The sequence below is a fragment of the Pantherophis guttatus genome, chromosome 1 (assembly GCF_059756535.1).
Source record: "Pantherophis guttatus breed Tessera chromosome 1, ASM5975653v1, whole genome shotgun sequence".
NCBI lineage: Eukaryota > Metazoa > Chordata > Lepidosauria > Squamata > Colubridae > Pantherophis > Pantherophis guttatus.
In genome coordinates, this window is record NC_142063.1 from 72,990,612 (window position 1) to 73,016,937 (window position 26,326).

General features: G+C 38.2%; 1 protein-coding gene across 2 annotated transcripts in view; it reads right to left on the bottom strand.

The window, feature by feature from the left end:
• SUSD6 (sushi domain containing 6) overlaps positions 1 to 24,696 on the bottom strand; it is a 59,121-nt gene extending 34,425 nt beyond the window's left edge. Inside the window, exon 1 of one of the 2 annotated variants that reach the window (XM_034417648.3) lies at positions 24,075 to 24,696. The gene's annotated coding sequence lies outside the window, so the exon portion shown is untranslated. Of the gene's footprint in view, positions 1 to 23,740; positions 23,964 to 24,074 lie in introns of those variants that run through there. The other variant, XM_034417649.3, reaches the window with a different exon arrangement.
• Positions 24,697 to 26,326: the final 1,630 nt, after the last annotated feature.

Here is a 26,326-nt window from a genome sequence, read left to right on the forward strand (position 1 = left end):
ATTTATTTAAATACAAATTATCTGATGGTATAAAGCTTGAAGTTAAAGAAGGCATTTCTATGTTGGAGATGTTTCATATAAAGGCTGTGACAAGTGAGAGGGAACCAATGATTCATAGGGTACAGATAGCCTATGTAAACATATGTCAGCCATCAAGAAACTAGCCAAATAATTGTCAGCTTAGAACCCAGGAAGAAAAAGCCTCCCTCCCTTACTCCCCACCTCTCTCACACAAATGTGTTGGGTTAAAGTTTCATTCTTTAATCCGGTCAAGTTGTGTCTGAGAATCTTCTGCCAAGTACTGAATAATGTCTGAAGAGCTGAAGTTTTGTGCTGAACTCTGCCAGAAAGTGTAATGATTCAAGCTGTAAAATATCCTTGATCATACTGACATTATGGGAGTTGTAGTCTAACACTCACTGACTGATTAGGTACCATCAATTCGTTTTGGACTCCTAGAATCACATAGACAGACAGTAGTCTAATATACAGATAGAGTATATATTAAACGCAGATAGATAATGTATAATATACAGATAGGATAAGATATGTGGAGGGTTATCAGTTGGTAAAAGGTGACCTAAGGCAACTGGTCAATGGCTCAACTCTTTGTATAGGAGGAAAATCAGATTCTAATACAGGTTTGTTCAGAATTCTGGATTATATTAATTATGTCACGTATATTTAACAAAAATACACCGAAACTTCACAATTGCATATACAAAATAAGATTATAACTAGTCATTTTAGCACATTCAAGAAGCAAAAGCCTTAAAGTAGGCTAATGGAAGAAAGACTTGTTTAAACCAAACTACTTTCTAGTTGTTTGTTTTAGCAGTTTGATCAACTGAATTTAAAGTTTCCTGAAAATGTGAATGTAGAACTTCTGCTCTTAATTACTCCTATACAATATTCTTCTATGTGTTTAAGATAACGTTTATAAAATCTGGGGCGACTTATTTTGCACTTCTTTTGTAAACCTCAACAAAGAGTGTCTGGTTTGGGCACTCTCCCAAATCTCTGGAAAGAGTAATAGAGGAAATAAATGTTTAACTGTTAAAAAATCATATAAACAGGACTACAACAGCATCAAGAAAAAGGCAATAGGCCTGATGGAAAAATAAAAGTCTTCAGAGGTCATCCCAAACTTACATGGATCAAAACCAGTCATAACTGGTTTTGAGGGCGGCATATAAATTGAACAAATAAAATAAAATAAAATAAAATAAAATAAAATAAAATAAAATAAAATAAAATAAAATAAAATAAAATAAAATAAAATAAAATAAAATAAAATAAAATAACTGAGTAGAGAGTGTGTTCCAGAATTATGAGTGTTACTTCACTTGATGCTATTACTGAAGGAGCAGAAATGAAACTTGGTATACTGGATGAACCCAAGTACAAAAGCTTTTTGAAATCTTACTGGGAAAGGGTGATAGGGAGGTTAGGCTTGAGTCAGCTGTTAGGCATATAATATAGTATTACTTGATATTTGTGGAGAACAATTATAGACTGTTTAGATATCAACATCAAGTTCCAAAGTGATAAGATACTTGATATTTTTCAAATAGGAAGCAGTATTTCACCAATTTGCTATTAAGTACTTTTATGGCAGTTTTCACATTACAACCCTATGAATGAGCTGAACCAAGTCAGGCAATATGTTGGTTGTGTTACATGGTGTGTTGAAGAAGCCTGCTTTACATTATTACTTATCCTAAGCTCAGAACTGACAGCTTGATGTCATCCACATATTTTGGACTACCTTCCATACACCCCAGACAAGGATACTGGGACTTTTACTCGAAAGTATTTGTTTGGCACCAGACTGGGGAAGGCTGCCCTAATCCTCCATAGGTTAGCACAATTGCAACTGCCTTAAAATGAAAAGGACATTTTCCCCCTCCTCATTTGGAAGAAAATGTGACATGTTTTCTCACCCAAGCAATAAAAAAGTAGGCAGCTGATCAAAAATGCTGACCCTAGTCAACACAATAATTGGTAAAAGTCAAGCAACACGGCTTGAATAGGCTTTTAAGATCATGAGTTCCCATGGTCAAGTACAGGGGTCACTTTAATATTTGCCTCTCCTGTTGCCCCAAAGTACACAAATCACGGTCACTGCTGTAACAGCCAGTAAGAATCCCTTTGAAAACAGTTGTCTTCTTCAAGTGAACCCCGGGAGTCCTTTAAGTAGCTAGAGATCAGCACACATCTTTTTGTTTAGAAACATGAGTGCTTTCCAAAGTCAAAGTCATAGAAAGAAGGTACAGTCCACCAGCTTTCTCTGTTATACTACTGAAAAATGTACTGTAGTTTCTTGATCAGAAATAATTTTGGAGAAATGAATTTAACAAAGTACAGGAATTATTTACTAAAGTATACTATGAACTTTACTTTATGGAGTGTTTGGCATTTAGAATGGGGAAATATAAACTATTTCAATTAATATAAATCCCACAATTTTATTTTTTGGCAAAAAAATGTTGCTAGAGTCAGAAAAGGTCTAGATTCAAAAACTCCTCAGGGAGGAATTTAATCATCAAACATTTCAGCAATCCTTCGCCTATATTAAAGTGGCTGCTCAAAGGCAAATTCTACCTGGCTGATTTCAAAGGTTGGGATGGATCATAAATCATATGGGCTTTATTCAATTGCTTTAGACTGAACCTGCTACCTCAAGCTCCATTTTAAGGAGGAAAAGCAATAAAAAATATATATAATGTGAAATAAGCATGCTACACTCAATAATAATAATAATAATAATAATAATAATAATAATAATAATAATAATAATAATAATAATAATAATAATAATAATAATATCCCTCCCAGGCATTTGGGTTGTGCACATTTTCAAGTGCAAGTCAAAGTTGCATAGATCTACAGATTATTTAGAAAGCCATTTTGCTTGCAATATTTTAAATTAAGGTGTGGATTTTACAATGCAGGTGGTCCTTGACTTACAACTGGTGGCGTAGTGCCTGTTCAATGCTTTGCAGACTCCCAAAAGATACTTGTGACCCAGATTCAAAGTTCTGATGGCTGCCTCCCCCGTCACGGAATCACATTTTGGGCACTCGGCAACCAGTTCACATTTACGACCGTTTGCAGCTTCCTATGGTCATGTTACCTCAATTTAGGTTTTTTGCTGGAAACCAGTATTTATTTCCAGTTTACAGTGAAAACCTCCTGTTGCTTTGCTTAACCACCATGGTATTCGCTTAATGATTGAGGCAGTAGCTTAACATCCACTGCAATAATGTTGTAAAACTGGGTCAGTCATGTGAGTGCCTCGACTTATGACCGTCATGACATATGACAGAAATCTGGGGCTCCACTACAGTTGTAAGTCAAGGACTATCTGTACTATTTTCCCTCTTGGATTTGGGAACATGACAACATCCTACATATCCTAACTTCAGAAAATACAAGGGGATGATGATCAGGCAGAGCCTGAATGTGGTGTCAAATACTTCATTAATTTGGAGTTGCTACACTACAACAAGAGACCAACCCCATCCCACTCCACCCCAACACACACCTACACCGCCCTCCGTGACTTCCATTAACTCTTATCTAACACCAATTTGCCTTGGCGATAAGTAGATCAGATTCTTGTGTATAGGTAGCATGTAATAAACTTCTAGTACTTTGAACTTTACTCCTATTCCTGATTACTTTCACCTGACCATGTACTGTAATAGACTCTTAAGAGAAGCATGTCTTATATCATATGAGAAGTCTAAAACATTGTTTCTAATTCAGAATAGCAACTCAGTACTATGTGTATATACAATAGGCAGTTTGATATACAGATGAAGGTGCTAGGCTAGAAACTGGGAGACCATGAGTTCTACTCCTGTCTTAGGCACAAAGTCAGCTACGTGAACTTGGGCCACTCACTCTCTCTTAACCTTAAGGAGGCGGCACTGGTAAACCACACCCAAAATCTTGCCAGAAAACTACAGGGACTTGCCCAGGCAGTTGCCAGGCGTCAACACTGTCTAGAAGGTACACACAAACATACACACTACATGCAAGAGATCAATGAACTGAAAACCACACACAATTTATTCCAATATTATAGGTTTACTCAAATAGTTTATGCCACTCCTTTCTGTAACATACTCAAAACCACATGAATTTGTATAGATAAGACTTATTATAAATGAAAGAAATAATGGGTGGAAATTTAGCTGCCCATTAAGAAATTAGCTGACTTAGTTGAAGAGAAGATTTTCAATTAAAAATAACATGTTAGAAGTCAGGATCTAATAATCACTGAACTCTTGGAAAATGCAAAACACATTGCAAGCAGCTCCTCTGTCTATGATTTTTGTATTCTTAAATACACACTAATAACTTGAACAGTGGTGTCACTTACCTTTGCTACCGCTTCACTCGCACTTCTGCACATGCACAGAAGCTTCTGCACATGCGCAGAGCGTATTTGATGAAATCCGGGCAGGTGGGCGGAGCCTCCCGCCGCTGCTGCTACCGGTTCGCCAGAACTGGGGCAAACCGGTAGCAACCCACCACTGAACTTGAGGCATATTAACAATTTCTGCCCACATTGTCACTCACAGACTCATGTAGGCAGGACATGTGGGAACTAAAGAAGACCAGGAGACAGCAGCAGAAAAATTGGCAGAGCTAGAAAAACATCTGCTGGTTTTACTAAAAATACTATATGACTTGTACTAAATACACAATGACGACTGACATTTAGAGGAGATCCTGCCCCATCATTTGGATAGAAAATGAAAAGTTTAGATACTTCTTCCACCTACTTCTGCCATGTGATGTTACAGCATCTCAAAATAGACCAACCAGAAACAAATCAACACCCAACGGTATTTCCCTCTTAAAATCCCAACTTCTCTTGGTTCCATGTTTGCAAGGATTTGTGGAATTGATTGCCTAGCTCCAATCAATATTTTTTTAAATGCAAAATCTTTCAGACACCACAAAAATGGTTTATGTTCAGCATGAAAAGATTTTGAAAGAGCTGATTTTTTATCCAGTTGCTATAAATTGTCATATAGCAAAAATAATTGTCATTTTCTAGTTTAGTATTCTAGATATACCATTATATAGAGGCTACTTAAAGTTCCTATTGTCAAAAATATCTCCATCATGGCCCCAGAAACAAGCAGTACACTGTCATCTGTACTTAATAAAATGCAACTTTGTAACATACAATCTGATATTACTTAGAAAGCAAACCAACAGATTTCCAAGTGGTGATAAATCTCACCACTATGATACTATCACTTAGACTCTTTACAAATCCTTAATCTGCTGATCTGATTGATGACACTGGAGGCAAATATGTTTGCAGTTCATTACAGTTATTTCCAAGGCCCAATAAATTTGCAAGGATGTGCAGTTATTTTTACTATCTGTAACAAAGTCTTTTCATTGCTTTTTAAAATGACCCTTCAGTGTTTCTATTTTGAAGACAAATCAACTACAACCAGGGGTGGGTTCTAAATTTTTTTACTACCGGTTCTGTGGGTGTGGCTTATTTTGTGGGCATGGCTTGATGGTCATGTGACAATTCTTTAGGATTTAGCAGAGGTACTGGTCTACCAGGCTTTTAACTGCTTGCAGAGCTGTATTGGTCTACTCATTTGTTTTTGGAGGCACTGGTCTACCCATTTATTTTTGCAGGCACCGGTCTACTTATTTGTTTTCTTTTAACACTGATCAGCTGTAGGGCGGCCCTTTGAAGTCCCATGGCAAGAGTTTAAACAGTTTTTTTCCCCTCTAGTTGATCAGCTGGGACTCAGGAGGCAGCAATAGATTGGGGGTGGGGCCAAATAAAAGGTAAGAATAATGCAGGGGGACGGGGGGGCAGAACCAGTTCGGTGAGGTCATATCGTCACCGCTACCAGCTCGGCAGAACCAGGCGGAACTGGGAGGAACCCACCACTGACTACATCGCCAGAATAACATATGTTACAGGGCTATTCAGAATAAACTGCAAAGAAGTCTCAAAATAAATCAAAGCTAACTTTCTTTCAAGGTAGACAATAGTTCCTATAGATAATTAGAAATCTGAGAAATACAACCAAATTAAATTATTTAAGAAAATACTTTGGAATACTTTCAGCCCAAGTTTAAAACACCAAAGCACCACTGAAATCAGCAATATAAAGAATTTTTTTAAAAAAACAACTGGTTATTAACACACATATACAACTAATTTGCTTGGAAAATATCATCCTTTGCTAAACAGGACCCTATAAAGGGGACTTTGCTAGATCTTTACAATGGTTGAATTCAGCCAACACAGACTGAATTCACGTTCCCCTGAAATTAAAAAACTTTATGTTCAACTAATTTAATTTAGACTCAATCACTACTTTATTGAGGAACATTACTGTTTTTAAACCCAAGTGATCTCTAACAGTTTTCCTATCCAAATATATTTTCCAAATATTGTTATGTAAGTAAAATATGGACCTCAAATGCAACATCAGTTTAATTAGAAGCAAAGCCAAAAGCAAATAGAGAGTGATATACAAATAACATATGTGCAATGCCCACATTACCAGCTGATAATACAGACAACTGGGATAATGAACAGAAAAAGTAAACTTCCAAAAAATCTTGTTAAAAATCAGAATTAAATTAATGCCAAATACAAAAGTTCTTCACTTAGAAAAAAAATAAGTCAGATACACAAGTAACAGATAGAAAATACCTGTAGTTGATGTAATTAATATCAAGAAAAGTGAGCAAATTATTGACACTGGGTATGTTCAAGCAGAGGTTGGACAGCCATTTGTCAGGAATGTTTTAATTTGGATTTCAGCATTGAAGTGGCCCTTTTCAATTCCATGCAGATCATACACAAATGACTATATATCAATCATGAGAATAAAAAGGACAATATTTTCCAAATAATGTTCTTGCAAGCTTACCAACTAGTCTTTCAAAAACTAATCTCATTTTATTTCAAACAAAGTCAGTTACCATAAAATATCCTATGACACCTAAAAAGATCAATCTGTATAATCATATGAGAAAATAAGTGCACCCCACAGAAATGAGGAAGAGGAGGAGGAGGAATAGAATACTTTATTGGCCAAGTGAGATTGGAATTTGTCTCCTGTGCATAAGCTCTCAGTGTAAATACAAGCAACAAAGTATATAATCGTAAATTACCAATAGGAGAAAGCAGAGAAAAGATAAGGATAATACTGTAGTAATACAGCCATAGTACATGGGTAAATATCATAAGACAGTGCTGTGGGAATCAGGTGTTTAGCAGAGTGATGGCATGCGGGGAAAATTGTCTCTGTGTCTAGTTGTTTTGGCATGCATTGCCCTACAGCTGCGACCTGGGGGGTGCGGGGATTGAAACAGTTTACAGGATGTACAGGATGTGAGATGTTTGATTTTTTCAATGTATTTCAATATATAATTATTTGATCTTCATTTTAACAATATTGACACATGAGATATACAGGTGAAACTCAAAAAATTAGAATATTGTGCTTATTACATGCAAAGCGAGATAGTTCAAGCCTTGATTTGTCATAATTTTGATGATTATGGCTTACAGCTCATGAAAACCCCAAATTCACAATCTCAGAAAATTAGAATATTACATGAAATCAATAAAACAAGGATTGTACATAGAACAATATCGGACCTCTGAAAAGTATAAGCATGCCTATGTACTCAGTACTTGGTTTGGGCCCCTTTTGCATCAATTACTGCCTCAATGCGGAGTGGCATGGATGCTATCAGTCTGTGGCACTGCTGAGGTGTTATGGAAGACCAGGATGCTTCAATAGCAGCCTTCAGCTCTTCTGCATTGTTTGGTCTCATGTCTCTCATCTTTCTCTTGGCAATGCCCCATAGATTCTCTATGGGGTTCCGGTCAGGCAAGTTTGCTGGCCAATCAAGCACAGTAATCTCATGGTCATTGAACCAGGTTTTGGTACTTTTGGCAGTGTGGGCAGGTGCCAAGTCCTGCTGGAAAATGAAGTCAGCATCCCCATAAAGTTCGTCTGCGGAAGGAAGCATGAAATGCTCCAAAATCTCCTGGTAGATGGCTGTGTTGACCCTGGACTTAATGAAGCACAGTGGACCAACACCAGCAGATGACATGGCTCCCCAAATCAACACAGACAGTGAAAACTTCACACTGGACTTCAAGCATCTTGCAGTGTGTGCCTCTCCATTCTTCCTCCAGGGTGGATAAAAATCAATGATTTTTTTTTAAAAAATAAAAAAAATCGATTTTTTTTTATTTAAATCAGATTTTTTTTTTAATTTGATTTATATGCCGCCCTTGTCCGGAGACTCAGGGCGGCTTACAATGCGTTAAGCAATAGCCTTCATACTTTTGTATATTTATACAAAGTCAGCTTATTGCCCCCACAAACTGGGTCCTCATTTAACCTACCTTAGAAAGGATGGAAGGCTGAGTCAACCTTGAGCCTGGTAAGATTTGAACCTGCAGAAATTGCAGGCAGCTGTGTTAATAACAGGGTGCATTAAACCACTGTACTACCAAGATTTTTTTGATTTAAATAGGATTTTTTTATTTAAATCAGATTTTTTTTTATTTTTATTGAATTTATTTTAATAAAAAACTTTTGGGGTAAAAATCTATCGTAAGATAGTTTTCTATTTAAGATACATAAATAAGTTAGTTTATTCAGCATGAAATGGAGCTTAGTTATGTAGCACAAGGCTGTATATTCTGCAACACTGGGACTATCGGTGAGTCAACAGCGGGTCAAAGGAGTAGCAGAGATGACAGTTGCTCTTTAAAAATTATGATTTAAATCGAGTTGATTTAAATCAAGTCTTTTTACTAGTGATTTAAATCATGATTTAAATCGACTCGATTTAAATCAAATCCACCCTGCTCCAGACTCTGGGTCCTTGGTTTCCAAATGAGATGCAAAAGTTGCTCTCATCAGAAAAGAGGACTTTGGACCACTGAGCAACAGACCAGTTCTTTTTGTCTTTAGCCCAGGTAAGACGCTTCTGACGTTTGTTGTTCAGGAGCGGCTTGACAAGAGGAATACAACATTTGAAGCCCATGTCCAGGATCCGTCTGTGTGTGGTGGTTCTTGATGCACTGACTCCAGCCTCAGTCCACTCCTTGTGAAAGTCCCCAACACTTTTGAATGGCCTTTTCCTGACAATCCTCTCCAGGCTGCGGTCATCCCTGCTGCTTGTGCACCTTTTTCTTCCACACTTTTCCCTTCCACATAACTTTCTATTAATGTGCTTTGATACAGGACTTTGGGAACATCCAACTTCTTTTGCAATTACCTTTTGAGGCTTTCCCTCCTTATGGAGGGTGTCAATGATGGTTTTCATGAGATGTAAGCCATAATCATCAAAATTATGGCAAATCAAGGCTTGATGTAATGAGTCTATCTCATATATTAGTTTCACCTTTTAAGTTGCATTACTGAAATAAATGAACTTTTGCATGATATTCTAATTTTTCAAGTTTCACCTGTATATTATAACGCATAATAAACAATATGCATTATTTATATTTTGTAAATTTTACATGTAGAAAAAGTAAACATGCACCTATATTTTATCACTACCTCAAATATTTAAAATTGGTATATGGCAGGAATCTATCTTACTGAAACCTCAGTCTTTTAGTTTAAATTACACTTTGTTGTATATAGTATATAGTATTACCATCCCTAGATCAAAATAGCTCTCCGAGATGTTCTGAAAGAAGGTTATAAAGATGCCTTTGAGTCTAGGAAGGGATTTAAAAAGATCAGCAAACAATTAGACATCAATCATTTTACTGTCTGGAACATCATCTACAAGTGGAGAAAATCTCAAACAATTGCCAACATGCCCAGGCCAGGCTGTCCCAGCAAGTTCAGCCCAAGAGCAGAACACAAGATGCTGAAAGAAAACTCTAAGAACCCAAGCAATTTAACATATGACCCACAAGTAGCTGTCATCACTATTATATCAAAATGCATGCATTATTTGGTCACAGTACAAGAAGACCTGCTTGGCAAAAAAACCCAGAGGTAGCATTCCACCAGATGAATCTGATGCCAATGGTATAGCAGGATAGTGTAAATTTTATTTGCTGCATTAGGGCCTGGGCAGCTCACTATTACAGAATCCACAATAAATCCTTCATTGTACCAGGGGATTCTCAAGATCCATGGACAGAAAAATGAAGCTTCACTGAAAGTGGAGTTTGCAACATGTCAATGGCACTAAATATTCCAGTAAATTCATCAAGGAATGATTAAAAAAAAGAATTGAATGGTTCTGGATTGGCCAAGTCAAAGTCTGGATCTAAATCCCATGCTGTGGGGTGATTTGAAATGAAATGTGCATGCAAGAAATCCCACAGTTGAAAACATTCTGAATGGAGGAGTGGAGTGGGTAAAAATTTTCTCCCAGATGATGTCAGAGGATGCTATTTATGAAAAACATATTCGAGATTTGTCTGAAATGGTATAGGACCGTGATGGCGAACCTGTGGCACGCGGAGCCATATCGGTGGGCACGTGAGCTCAGCTCTGGCATGCATGCATGCGCTGGCCAGCTGATTTTCGGGCCCTTAATGCCCACCAGAAGTCAGGAAAAAGGCTGTTTCCAGCCTCCGTAAGGCCTCTGTGGGGTGGGGGTGGGGAAGGCCGTTTTCACTCTCCCCAGCCTCCTAGAAAGGCTCTGGAGCCTGGGGAGAGCGAAAAACAGTCCTACCTTGCCATCGCATGCCAAAAATGGGGGAAGCGCAGGGGGGGTTGTGTGTGCATGCGCGGGGGGTGGGTCGCATAGAATTGTGAGTGTGGGCACACACACGAGAGACCCTCCCGCACTCCCCCCCACTTTTGGCACACGATGGCAAGAAGGTTAGCCATCACTGGTATAGGGTCTCCTGCTTGAGCAGATAGTTGGACTAGAAGACCTCTAAGATCCCTTCAAACTCTGTTATTCTGAGATGGTTTCTGCCAAAGGGGGCAATTACAGGTATTAAGAGCCAAGGGTGTACTTATTTCTTCCACAGAGAAGGAAATGACATACCTGTTAATTTTTTGTGGAATAAATAATTGCAGTGTCAATTTTTCATAATTATTTTTGGTTCAGTCACATCATCTTTATATATTTTTGAATGAATATAAAATCTTGATATGACTGCATATGTCAAAAAAAGAAAAAAGCTCACATTTTTTCATGTGACTATATACATAAAGCATGTTTCCTTTTCAATAAAAATACTGTGAACATAAACTGATTATCATGGAAGGATTGCTGATTCTCAGAGTATTTATCTTTGATTGAAAAGTCATTTATCAGAACTAAGCTGATGAACTAAAAGATATCCACCATCTTTTCTATGGCCGAGGATGCCATTTCCAGCTCAGTTTCTGGGTAGATGGACATGGTTGCAGAGAAGCTCTGAACTGTACCGTAGTCACCCAACAACGTTAAAGTATTACACAATATTTTTATACTGCTTTACTTATCTTTTACTTTGACATGGCTTCTGAAAAGGTAAGCCCTATCTCATTAAAGTTTCAAGAGTGTCAGTAAGCATGTGGGTACAGATTTATGTCTTTTGATAAAACCTCCATCAAAGGTTTTTGAGCAGCCTGAATCATCATAGAATAAAAAGAAAGAGTCTCATAAAGATTGATATCCTCTTAAACACTGAATTCTGGCAGTGGAGGGATATAACAGCATGTTTCCTCCAAGATGAACTTCTAGTGGCTGCATGAGCTATATGCAGGCTTCTTGACAACAGTAGAGAATTGCCTTCTTTTGGGATGCTTTTTGGCTTCTCAGTCAAGTCTACAGATCTGATTATCTTCCACCTAAGTATTAACCCAGTCAAATCCTACTAAGCTTCACCAGTTGCTGAGAATGCTTTGTAAATAGGGGGAGGTATTTTTCCTCCTTCTCTCAACATATTAAATCCAGGATGATCCAAAGACACTGAACAGTGAAAGACTAACTGTAAACAAAAGGAAGTACTTCCTTATATTACACATAATTAAGTAGGATCATTCACTAACACAAGATGGAGTGATGCACAGTAATTTGAAAGTCTTGAAGTGGGAATGAGAAAAATGCACAGGCAGCATGATGATCAGTGACTATTGGTAGAAAATATTTCTTTAGATGCTGTTTCTGGAGAGCATGAGTGAAAAGAAGCTATTACAGCATGAACACATGGTGTGCCATACTAGGAACAGAACAGTGGAGTAGGACATTCTTGCCTGTGTTCTTGCCATTCAGAAAAGTATCTCATGTGCAACTAGAAATATTCTTTGATTACACCAATTTGTGATTATCTAATGAAATGCCTTAAACCTCACATTACCAAAAAAAAAAAAAAATCATCCTGGGAGATGTAAATCTAAGCAAGATATACAATTTTCCGAGGACACTGTTAGTTACAAGAGGACAGTTAATAATGGACTAATGCTGTGGACCTAACAAATACATATGGATTTTTAAATCATTTCTAATATTAGTATTTCCTGGATGACAAATGAGGCATTCATTCATTCCATTATAGTCAAAAGTCTGGTTATTGGGCAGATATATAAGAGATCAAGCACCTATTAGGAAAACAGATACTGGTGCTTTTAAGGAGGCCAGACTGATGCCTGGGATCAATACTCAGTTAACTGTCTTTGATAATGTAGGAGCAGTTGAATAATATGAACTTTGTTCCTTGGGCTGAACAAGGAAGTTGTCAAATAAGCTTTGTGTCCTGTACCCAAAGGATTTAGGTGTTACATTTTAGGAAGACATGCACATTCCATTGTTAAGATAACAATGGAGCCTTGGTGGCGCAGCAGACTAAACTGCTGTTAAATAGCACCAGCTGCCTGCAATTACTGCAAGTTCAAATCTCACCAGGCTCATGGTTGACTCAGCCTTCCATCCTTTCGAGGTAGGTAAAATGAGGACCCGGATTGTGGGGGCAATAAGATGACTTTGTATAAAAAAGAACACCGCTTGCGGGGGGGGGGCGCGAAAGCCCTACTAAGCAGGTATATACAAAAGTATGAAGGCTATTGCTTAACGCACTGTAAGCCGTCCTGAGCCTCCGGAGAAGGGCGGCATATAAATCGAACCAATAAATAAATAAATAAATAAACACATACATACATACATACATACATACATACATACATAAAAAATAAATAAATTAATTAAAAATTAAATAAACTAACTAACTTTGATTGACATCTCCCTATCACACTATGCCTGAGTCAGAAACATGTTTCTGAGACTTGCTCGTCTCAGAATGAGCAAATCGGCAAAAATGGACAAACACATTTCCCACCAAATCCATAGTGCCTCCAATATGTATTCATTCTAGGTCAAAAGCTGAAAAACTGGTTATGACTCTGAATAAGATATAAGAGATATTTACACTAATCTAGAAAATGTATGCTCTCCAGAATCAAAGAAACATACTAAGATGCTAAATTGTATCTTATATTTAAAAAGAAAAGGACTACAGATAATCCTCAAAATTTATGTTGCGAAGTGAAACATTTGTTAAGTGAGTTTTGCCCCATATTTTGACCTTTCTTGCCACAGTTGTTAAGTGAATCATTGCAGTTGTTCATAGTTATTAAGTGAATCCGGCTTCCCCATTGACTTTGCCCGTCAGAAGATCACAAAAGCTGATCACATGACCCCTGGCCACTGCAACTGTCATAAATCTGAACCAGTTGCCAAGCATCCAAATTTTGATCATGTGATCAAAGGGATGTTGCAAATGTCATGTGAAAAATGGTCATAAATCACTTTTTCACTGCTGTTGTAACTTTGAATGGTCACTAAATGAACTGTTCTAAGTCGAGTATTTTTTTATTTTTAAGGTACTCTCCATTCAAGCTTTTGTGTACCATATTTTTCGGAGTATAAAATGCATCTTTTCCCCCTTAAAAGGGGGTGAAAATTTAGGTGTGTCTTATACACAGAATGTAGCCCCCGCCCACCCACTGGCCCCCACCCTTTGGCCTTTGCCTCCCAGCAATTTACCCCCCTTGCAGCAAGCAGCAAGAAGAAACAGCCCATTTTAGCTTCAGCACAGCCTAATTAACGTAAGTTGATTGTCCCTTGGATCGCCCACCCGACTCTCAACTGTTTCAGGCTGCAGGGATTGCCATTGCCTATTGCTGCGCAGGCCTCTGCTGCTTGTTGCAAAGAGGTAAATTGCTGGGAGCAGATTTTTTTTTCTTGTGCTAATCAAGCTATGCTGAATACGAAAATGAAAGTAAAGCAGGCTATTTGCTGTAACGAGGCAAAATTGCTGGGAGGCAGAGGCAGATTTCTTTTTCTTCTTTTCCTCACCAAAAAAGATAGGTGCGTCTTATACTCCAGAGCATCTTATACTCCAAAAAATACAACATTTAAATGCTACAAATTATTTAAGAAAAAAAAATAGTCTTCTGCAATACCTTGTTTCCATCTTCTTCTTCTGTGTATCTAAAAAAATATACTTTCAGGATAAGAGTTCAGAACAATAATTCAAGTTTATCTACACTAGAAAAGAAGTCGAAATTAGTTATGGATTGCTGTAATGGTCTCTAACCAAACAAAAATTGATTGATTGGTGGGTGGGTGGGTGGGTTTGCTGTAAAGTCTCCTTTAAGTTGTGCTCTATTTATGCAAGCATCTATAAAATTTTCTTGACAGAACACAGATATTTTTGGCCACTGCCTCTTTCCAGAACATTTTTAACTTCTCAGTTTAGCCTACAGATCTAGTATTTCCTTATAGTCTCCCATTGAAAAGCTACCCAGTCCTGCTTAGTTGCTGGAGATCAGGATGCTGGACCGTATAGCCATTGTTCCCATTTGAAATAGCTGATTCAAGAAAAATATGGCTTAAAGAGCTTGTCTTCAGGCTAAGGTGAGTCCAGCTGTTTCCTTTAAAATAATAAGATTTAAATTACAATATGCTTTCCAGCCTACCATAGCAGATTTAGAAATTGTGTGAAAGACTTGTACTGATATAGCAACATCCATCCTTTTAATAATATCTCCCCTGCTAGGTACAATCCTGGCGACACTGAATCTTCAGTTCTGCATTCCAAATCTGTATTCCAAGCAATTTAGATTTTCCACAAAAAAACTGCAAATACAATTTCATTTTTAGTAGATCTCAAATGATACCAAAGATTATCCAGACCACAGAAATCAAATTGTCATCTGTATCTTTACAGCTCTGGCAAAATAATGGTCCTCTAAATCATTAGCTATGGAAATCTGTTAATCATTTTGTTGATGAGGTATACTCCATTTGTCATAGTCCACAAGCTAATAGTTTGAGCCAAATTTGAAGCATAGACTTAAAATATTTAATGGATGTGATTAAAGGAGCACAAAACAATTAGAGAGGTAAAGATTAATGAAATATGTTCTGATTAATTTCCACAGATATTCAAATATACATGAGCTAAAAATTAAAGACAGAGACTTTAGGTATTTATACAATATAACAGAACATGACTAAAATGAAATATATATTCTGATTTAAGATATGATTATCTGGGATTACAGAAAAGCCCCAAATGTGACTTCAAAATGTCTGAAGGACCAGGCACACGTGTTATTTTTATCTTGTATTGCAACTGCCTCCCTATACATACTACCTCCTCAGTCTTCAAAACTAAATAGGTTCATTTGAGAAATAACATAAGTACTTCTAATCTCAACGTCCCAGTAAGGAGAATTACAGCATGTAATCATACTTCCCACATAATCTTAGCCATTCAGTTTATTTCAGCATCCCTCATAATTACGTAGCTACAAAAAACTAAGCAGGGCAAGAATAAGTTTCAATTATAAAGGTGCAAGGTGACATTAAAGCAGGGGTGAAATCTATTTACCTTCCTTACCGGTTTGGAAGCGTACACACCACTCGTGCACGCGTGTCACATGCGCACGCACACCTTCTGCACAGAAGATAAAAAAACCAGGAAGTAATGACACCCGGGTGGCAATCGCTACCGGATCGCTGAATCACAGGGAAAAATCGCTACTGGATTGGGCGGCCTGGTCCAATCCAGGAGCATTTCACCCCTGCATTAAAGAGCTTACATTTGCACACCTGGACTGTGGGACATTAATTCACTGGAAACTGCAGCTTACACATTTCAACTGACAAGTGAAACGATAATTCATCTTTTCACTTTAGAATGTTTACATTTCTTGCAATCAAGAACAATGCTTATACCAACGCAAGTAATTTCTTCAATTTTTTTTTAATTTGCTGCCCAAACTGGTAATCTGATATGAAAGCTGCAATGTATACTCTATCATTTAATCAATATTAAATGTAATGTCTTCCATAAGCAGCAACAAGCCAACAAACAGAAAGCAGTCAGGTGTCAGCTGAGGCCAAGTTGAAAATAAAAGTGAGCTAGTATGCTCTTTTTAGCATTGCTCCTGAATTCCCACCTCCTCACCAGAAGCTAACTTCGCTGACAGAACCATATTAGGAAGTCTTTCCATAGTGAACAAAACTTATTTACAAACCCATCACAGAAACAACAAATCCATCAGATTATTCCAATGTCTGGATGTTTTACAAATAAAATAACACTCTATATAACTACTTTTCTAATTCTTCAAATGATGTAGTCTACGTAAATACTGATAACAAAATAATTGCAGCTATTTTAATATTCCATACTGTTAAAAAATTGCCGCAGTGGAAAACTAAAGCATTTTCATAATCTTGTGAAATTTCAATTTCATTTTTAAAAATTTTATTATGTACTGTATATCTGTCCAGTTATTCCTTCAAACAAATATCCAAGGTAATTTGTTTCAAGGAACTAACTCAGAACCAAAAGTTTACAATTACCAGTTTCCTGATAAAAGCGTGCTTATATATTTTCATCAGAAAAATATTCAGTCTGTTCCTTTAAATCTTTTCTCCAGAGCATATGTATCTACAAAAAAAGCAAATTGCTGAAAGATCCAGAAATTAAAAATCTGAACTGCCACAGAGAAAAGTGAAAGTATTGCTTTGCAGTATTACTTTGCATTAACTATCCAAATTTACATGCTATGTCAGCCAATAGGCACTAGAATTTCAGAATTCTGTGGTTAGACTTTCCCCTTGTAAGGATTTTAGTAGTGCAACGGTATTTCATGAATCTGAGGAGAAAGTATATAGGTAGTCCTCAACTTACAACCACAACTGAGCCCAAAATTTTTGTTGCTAAATGAGATGTACGTTGAGTTTTCTTGGCAACCTTTCTGTGGCAACCTTTCTTGCCACAGTTGTTAAGTGAGACTCACTGCATTTGTTAAGTTAGTATCACAGTTGTTAGGTGAATCTGGCTTCGCCGTTGATTTTGCTTGTGAGTAGGTGGCAAAAGGTGATCACATGACCCAGGGACACTGCAACCATCATAAATATGAGTCAGTTGCCAAGCATCTGAATTTTGATCATGTGACCATGGGAATACAGCAATGGTCATGTGAAAAATGATCATAAGTCACTTTTTTCAGTGCTGTTGTAACTTCAGACAGTCACTAAATGAACTGTTCTAAGTCAAGAACTACTTGTACTGTCTGATGTGGGGAAAAAAAGTAAAGTTTAAAATTCCCAGTCAGCCACAAAACTCACTAGATATTCTTGGGCAAATTAGGGTTATGAAAAAGTTAAATGAATTTACAACTTAAGATTTATTTTAAAAACACATATATTACACTCTGAAATAAAGATACATAATCATAACACCCAAAAAGCTAATATAGGACTACTTGCTGAAAAAATGTAGCCTTGGGTTGCTTATAGAATAGTAATAAGGAAGGCTGCATATCTCTCTCCAGGAAGAGTTTTCATAGAATCATAGGGTTAGAAGGGATCTTGGAGATCATTTAACCCAACCCCCTGCCCTTTAATAAAGTGTCAACCTTACAAGGTAGTCCAGACAAGAACCACAGACAGCTGAACTAATTCTTCTTTATTGTAAGGATATATTAATAGAATTCTTGCAAATCTGAAAGTACTTTTCTCCCTGTCATGTTTATAGCCCAAGAAACTAGGGAGGTCCTTTCCGAGATGATTGTCATGCCCACATTCCTGCTATGAGCTAAGCCAGTGGTCACCAACTGGTGGTCCGTGGACCACTGGTGGTCTGTAAGAAAACAGTATCACTTCTCTAAAGATAGAACTAGTTCTATAAAAATAGAACTAGTACTTCTCAAGTTGGTCCCTGTCTTTTCAGGCTCTCTGAAGCGGAGACCCAACCACCTTCTCTAAAATGGGAAGGTTGGAGACTTTGTGAACATTGTCCAAGGAGAATCTTGGTAAGGGAGCATATCACCACCTCTTTCAGAGAAGGACTCCCTTCTTTCTCAGAGAGGCCTTTACCACCACATGGCTCCAACTACACACTCCCTCTCTAGCAACTTTGATCAACCAGGAAATGCAAGAATCTCACAACTGCTATCGTTGCAGTGTCCCAGGGTCATTATGATTGCCTTTTGCGATCTTTACTTCCAACTTCCAACAAGCAAATTCAGTGGGGAAGCCGGCAAAACTGTAAATAGTAACCATATGATACAGGATGCAAACTCTTTTCCCATACTAATCGTAATTCCCATGGCATTCATGGAATATACAGTATGAAAGAAAATAAGCAAATGAAGAACTACAGTTTCTAAAACATTAAAGTGCTTCCAAAGTTTTTGTGTAGCAGGAAAACATTAAATGAAAGGAGGTAACCGTTAATGAGCTATTTTGATCCAGTAAAAGTATCCTGTTTGCAAACTTTAGACTATGGAACAAGTACTCATAACCGTTTCCTGTTTTCATTCACTCTCTGTGCTACAAAACAACATTGTATCATTAAAAGCTATACTTATGTTTGTCTATGTGATTTTGGAAAAATTAGACTCAATATTAGACACATATAATGTATGTTTAAAGCATAAATATTTCATGGCAATAAAGAACTCCTAGTAAAAAATATTGCCACAATTGTCTTTTTCCCTCTTATACACAAATGAACAGAACTAGAGAGAATTAGCATTAGCTAATGATACACAACCATATGGCAAGTTTATCAAATCTAATTGTTTTATTATAATGAATAGTAATTATTCCTAAATTGTGGAAGATATAGAAGCAGCAATGACTGGTATTTTTTTTTTTTTTTTGTACAATCTATTTTAAATGTCTGTCCTTCCCTCATTTGTATACAAAGAATCTATTTTAAAATGCCCTGTACTTTTTTCCACATAAAAGCAGTAGCCAAAGATGCAAAAAACTGAAAGTATATTAAAAACTATTACTTAACAATTGGTCAAATGGAATTTTTTCAGGCTGGAAAAATATTGACAAAGGAATATTTTATAGAAAATCTTCTGATATCACCGATCAACTACAATGCATTGCATAATCAGGAAATCCTGCAATCAAAACACAACAAAAACTCCTTATTACAGTTATTTCCTAGCTAACATATTGAGGTAGTAGAAGCAAAAGAACAAATATGAATGCTCTAAATTATTTTCAATTTATTAAGCGCCTAAGTGTGAAAACTGTAAGAAATGTTAAAAAAACAGGAAGAGCTATATAGTTTTTGCCTTTAACCTTAGGAACATATTAGTCAGTATGATAACCTTGAAAGATGCACTTTGTGTATCAGATACACTGTCAAGATTTCTCTTACAATAAGGAAGTCTCATATACTCTGTGTCTAAATTAGCAATGTCTCAATAAGAATGGAATACTAATAGAGACAAATAGATGGGTCATTTCAAATATTTTACAAGCAGACTTTTTTTTAAATGCATGGACCCAGCTTATAGTCATAATACAATTGCAGTTCAAGCTATTTTATTCATTTCATTTGTTAAATTTGTATTGTTTTTTCCACAGACACGTTTATTTTACTATTTATCAAATTTTGAAACTGCTCATCTCCTCAGCCTCCAGAGCAGTGTTTCTCAACCTTGGAAGCTTGAAGATGGGAGGACTTCAACTCCTAGAATCCCCCAGCCAGCACTGCTGGCTGGGGGATTCTGGGAGTTGAAGTCTACCCATCTTCAAGCTACCAAAGTTGAGAAACACTGCTCCAGAGGGAGGCTACATGGAGATCTCCCTCAATTTTGTCAATAGAACAACTTTATTGGACAGGCTTCACTGAGAGGGTGAACTTGAACCTGGGTCTTCCAAGTTGTAATTCAACAACTTAACTGCAATACAACATTGACTATTACTTCAAAAAGTTATGTCCAATCCCAAGGAAAAAAACATATTGTGTTTAAAGTATTCCTACATATGTCAAACACATGTGGCCTAAATCACATTTTTGCCTTTTCAATTTTTAACTCTGTACTGCCTTATAAAATAAACATAAAGTGGATAAAATATTATCCACTCAGGCTAAAAACCAATCTGATTTTGTCCAAATAATCAAAACTAATATACCAACTCTCTCCATAACCATCTCATTTAAGACTACAATTTGTTATGCTTGTTTTTTTTAAATCAAAAATTTTCCCCATTTTTGTGCTTTTCAAAAAGACAGAATAATAACTCAGCAACTATGATACTTTGCTCTAGTTTACTGTAGTAGTGGATAAAATAACAAGGAGTTAGTTTCAAATATTAACACTTGAATATGAAGTCTGAGAACTACTTTTTCTTCAGGTGGGAAAAGGAAGTCCAGAAGGAAAACAGTGTAAACAATGTTTGATTAGCCTATGTTACCTGACTCAAATCATTCACACCCTAACATACTTCACCATTTATGAGTTTCAAGGTTCAGGCAGTGAAAAAAAACAATTGCTTTTGCCAGAACAGAATAAGGACAGATATTCTGCCCTATTGATATTTTATTAGACTTGTATCTGATATTTCTACCAGGAATAGGCAAATAATAAATAAAAATAACATTAGAATTTTAACTTTTCAGAAGTTTAATTCAACACTTCATTGGGCCTTACTCATGTTTTCATTTACTTCTTGCTCTAATTCTGGTACCACCAAGTATATTTAATTAGTAAAGTAAAGTAGACAAAGTATCATTAGCACATAGCTTCAGGACTAAAGCAGCAAAATGTAGCTACTATCCTTCAAGTCAGCATTAATAATCTTGCCAATGTATAATTAAACTTTACAGGCTGAAAACCTGCATTTAAACAAAAAGTACATCCTCCTTAGTTAAAAATACAGAGTTGGAGTATCCAATCCAAATATCCATTACAGAAGAGGGGAAAGGCACTTTTTGCAGGTTTCCCCTTCTGAGGATCAGTCCCAAGAAACTGTGGGACACTTTAGTATGAGTCAAGGTAGTCAGATAAAGATGAAATAGACTGAAATAATATAACCGCTCATTTCCTCCAGTGGAAACCCTAGTGATAAACCCCCTTCATAATGGAATGCTATAAACCTACAATAGTGCTAATAAAACTTCTCTCTCTAAAAGAATTTAACATTTTGAATTACAATGATAGAAAGGATCCTGCCAAGCACAGCCTTGTTACACAAGTTGCAGATTCACAGGAAGACCAAAAAAAAAAAAAAGCATAAGGAAGCAACTTGGCAAGACTTCTGAGTTACCGAGAAATTCAACAACTATTTCCACATTTTGCTTTTTCCCAGTTATGACCAATATTTGATGCAACAATTATTCAGAAAGCCCCAAATAAACATTTCCCCCCAAAAAAGGAAATTTAAAGCCTATTAAAGAACCTTTCTGTAGAAAATCTCCCACTCCCAAATTCCATATGTTCAGTCAAAATTTTTCTCCCAACTCTGGAATTGACAGTGAGAAATAGTTGTGCTGCATAAGGAACATAAGAGGAAAGATCCCGAGTTTGTTTCCATCTTCGCCATTAAGAATGTGGCAAAGACCAAAAGGTATTTAATTGATAGTATATGTTCTATCATATACTGTCAAATTGATAACTATCAATTATGAGCATACAATACAAATCAGTACCCAGACATTTTGCTTTACCTGCTCAACAATCAAGTTTAAAACTTAAGATGCCCTAAATTTGCAGTAATCATGTTTAAAACCCATTTGCACTAAACCTATATTAAATAACTATTTTGATTGAATCACAAAGTTCCAAAATCATTGGGTTTTTTAAACTTCAAATTTGTCACTAATTTCTCTACTGAAGAGGTAAGAAGTAAGAGTGTTCTTGCTAACAGGACATGATGCATATATGCTAGCTACCATAATCTTTCAACTCAAGTAAATCCTCAGAGACATGCAAATACAGAAAATCCCAGGCGCTCATTTAGCCTTTGACATAAACTGATTTGGTTAAATATCTAAATCATGTAGAAACTTCAACAGGATATTGTAAATTCAATACAAAAATAGCATGAATATATCCATATTAATATATTATGTTAAATTTATACTATAGGAATACCATAGATATACATTTACCTACATATACCAAAACTATTTTTAGAAGCGACTTGATAGAACACAATACAGAAATATATTTTTAAAAAATCAAATAATGAGAATGTAAACCATTATGAAAGAAATCATCAACATGTGCTACAACTAATAAGACTGTTGGGAATTAAACATCAGCTTCTAGGCCTTAATCTTACTTCTTTCCCATATATTAAAGTAGAATAATTACAAGGAATAAATTAAAGCAATGAGATGTAGAACAATACTGTAAGATTAATGATCAATATAACACTATAAATGATAATAGTACTGTTTAGAACAAAAAGTACAATAGTTTACAATTAAATGTTCAAAAGTATCCAAGAGATATCACCATTTGATAGCATCAGGTTTTCACTTGCATGTTTTGAAAATATGGATGAAAAACAGGCTTTTCAATGTGAAGTCTGAATAAGCAATGCAACCTTTATACATATTTATATAAAAGTCTGACTCAGAATTGCAATTTAAGCAAATCAGAGTATATTCTATCTCTACAGGTTGACATTCATATCAAACAAGATTAGAATCCGATCTACTGTTTGTTTCTGTTTCAGTAACCAACTACCTGATACAATTAGCAAGTCTTACATAAAGCTTCTCAGAAAAGGCTGTTATGGAAATTGATTTCTTCCTAGCTTTTATTAACCCAATAACTGACTTACTTCCCCCTCCCCCACTTACACTTTCTTTTACCTTTTCGGGCTTATTACAAAACTGAAACTATATATGAATTACCTTTAGAATTTCATTTTTAAAAGCCCAGATATTTTTTGCAGCCTAATAAAACAAAGATGTTTATCCAGAAATTTTCTCTTTAAAAATAACAAATGAAGCCACAGGAAGCCCACATTTACTAAAACATCACCCAAGCAAACTGCAGACTGAGACACAAAGAAACCTAAAAGCATTCCACTTCCCACTCCACCCGCTAACGAGTATATTTCATATAATACTTGTTCTGTTAAGTCAGCCAGCCAGCCTAAGATTTTCCCCTTTAGCCATAGCCCAGTAGAACTGCTACAAGAGCCTTAATTCATCTCCGTTTCAGAATCTCCGTGGTTGACGTAGACCGTCCTCCAGGAAGTGCTCCAAATCTGGCTTTTCCACACAGAGCTTCGTCCAGACAAGTTTCGTTTGCAAGTTTCCCAGGCAAGGGGATTTCCACCCCCACCCCCGGCCTCCCTTTAAGAAAAGGGGAAGCAAAACTGCGGCCCGTTTCCACTGAGGACAACCCACCACCACCACCACCACCCCAAACCCTGGCAGGGATTCACAGATGTTGACCTTCACCTCGACTCTCCAATCCACCCTTGACCTCTGCAAGCCATCCTCCGCTGCATCTGCTTTGAAAGGGAAGCCCTCCAGCAGTCTCGCCCTTCCCAGGCTCTGGAAAGCAGGTGCGAGCGCCTGGCAAGGCAACAGCCGAGCAACTCTTGACTGTGGCGCCCAACAGCCGTCTTCCGCGCTGTCTGTCTTACACCCGTTCGGGTAACAAAGAGCCAGGAACCGAAGGGGGGGGGAGGGAGAGGGAGAGGGAGGTGCCTTCAAAACCCTTCCACCCCCGCCGCCGAGACACTCCTCCTCCTCCTCCTCCTTACAAGCCAGTCGCCACCGAGCTACTCACCCAGCGGCCGCGGCAATTCGGCTGGTTCAGGACTGGGCAGCTGCTTCCCCAATTCTACGGAACCGGGAGCCCGGGTTACTGCAAGGCCTGCGTGCCCTTGGCTGCCTGGCGCTGAGAACGGCCGGGGGAGGGGAAGGGAGCCGTCTCCTCCTGCCGCAGGGGCTCGCGGCGGCCACTGCAACCAACATTCACGGCCAGGAGAGCCCCCACCCCGCCCCCCGCCCCCCTCGCGCGCGCCGAAGGTGAAACCCGGCCACGGAGCGTCCCGCGTTGGCCCGAAACCCCGACGCGCGAGAAGGCGCCGCTTCCTCCGCCGGTCGCTCGCGCCGCTGCTGCTGCTGCTGCTGCTGCTTTGCCCTCCTACTCCCTTCAACTCTGCTGCTCCGGCTTCTCAGCTGCCAGAAGCAACAGCCTGGCTCCCCGAGGTGGCTCCGCCCACTCTGTAGCGCGAGCGGGGCCTCACGCGCCGGGCCTGCCGAGGAGGAGTGAGGAGGTAGCTGGGTGGGGGGGGGGGGCAAAGGAGGCGGCCCTTACGCGCGCGGGTTTAAAGGGCCGGTGAATGGCGAGCGAAAGGCCGGAGTGAGAGAGGCTGGAAAGGGGAGGGGGCGGGGCCTCGCCAGCTAAGCAGCCAGCGCCTCGCTGCACGTGGACTGCCAGCGTTGCTGCACGCTGCCCGCTTCTCTTCCCCCCCCACCCCACTCACACCCTCTGCCCCCCCCCTCACCGAGTAGGGAGGTCCCCGCGAGCGCAGAGGGAGCAGGTTTCCTTCACGAATATCAAGGATAAACCAAAAAAAGCGGCGGGTTTTTTTTTTTAGTCGGCCCGAAATGCCCCCGTTTTGCATTCCTTTTATTTTGGGACGTTCTCATAAAACATTCCTCCTCCCTTCCTTCTCTCGCTCAAGGTAAGCAAAACTTGGGAGACGCCCTTTTCCACCCCCAGGAGAGGTGCTCTTCAGTGCAAAATAGCGTGGCACGTAGGAACAAGGTGGCAGTCCGAAGTTTTGAAGTCTTCCCGAGAATTTCTCCTAATCCTTTTAATCCCAGCCCTGGGTTTGACTTTGCTTTTTTTTTTTTTTTTCCTGTCACTTCCATTCCGGGAGAAAAATTCCCTTTTGCGAAAACTTTCTTTGGTGTACAGGACTTTCTAGAGCAGTTTTTTTTTTAACTTGTTGAAGCAAAAGTAAAATTGGATTTGGGGCACTCTAGTTGTTTAGTCTTTCATCTGCCAGAAATCTGCTTATTTTTCATTCCGGCCTATCTCATATTGAATTGTTTTCAAGTAGAAGAGTATGAAACAGAAATTCGGGTTTTGCTCCAAAACCTGGAATAAACCCCATTTGCAAAGATTAACAGAAGTTCAGCTTGTTCCAGATTTTGGCTGAACAAGATAGTGTTAGAGCCCCTCCCAGTGGCATCCATTGCAAGTAATTAGGAAACCAAGGTGATGTTTGTGATGATGTCATGATAGAGAGAGATGCCTTCATTATATACCTTCTGACAGGCATGCAAGTTGTTGCATTACAAGATGATAATAAGCACATTTCGTCATTGCCCCCTTCCTGCCTCAGAAGAGGCCCATAAGCCCTCCTCTTATCCTTTATCTGCCAAGAAACAGCCATTTGGATGAGAAGGGGACTCTTTAAAATCAGTAGAAATCATTGCCTGTTTTGTTTACTAACTTTGCACGTTTCCAGACAATATGAAGCAAATGCTAGAAATTTTCCAAACTCTTCTATAAAATGGAAAAAAAATGTTTTAGTGATGAACGTCTATGGAGATTCTCAGTCAGCCAGGTCATGGTTGTCCCAAAGGTGCTTTTTCAAGAGGCAACTAGACTTTCTGGTTTTTCCTTTGAAGATGTTTTGCTTCTCATCCAAGAAGGTTCTTCAGCTCTCTTTCAGTTTTAGTGATGAACTACGCCATTTTCTGCGTTAGTTAGCATAGCCAGCCGTGCAATCCTGTCCAGCTCACAGGATCACAATAAGGGTCACCTCTTACCTGATACTGGCCACAAGCCTGATTGCTTTGGCTACTGGAATGTGTGGGAGTAGGAATACAGATGAGAAGCCAAACTTCCAACAGCAATGTTTATTGCAGATAATGACTCAGTAAAACCAACATGCAACTTCCGGCTGATAGCCCCTTTTAAAGGAAAACTATCAGCCTTTAACCAATAACATTAAAATATGTCCCGCACTTGCGTGGCAGAAGATAAGTCTCTGCTCACGCCTGCGCGGACATAAAAGCTAC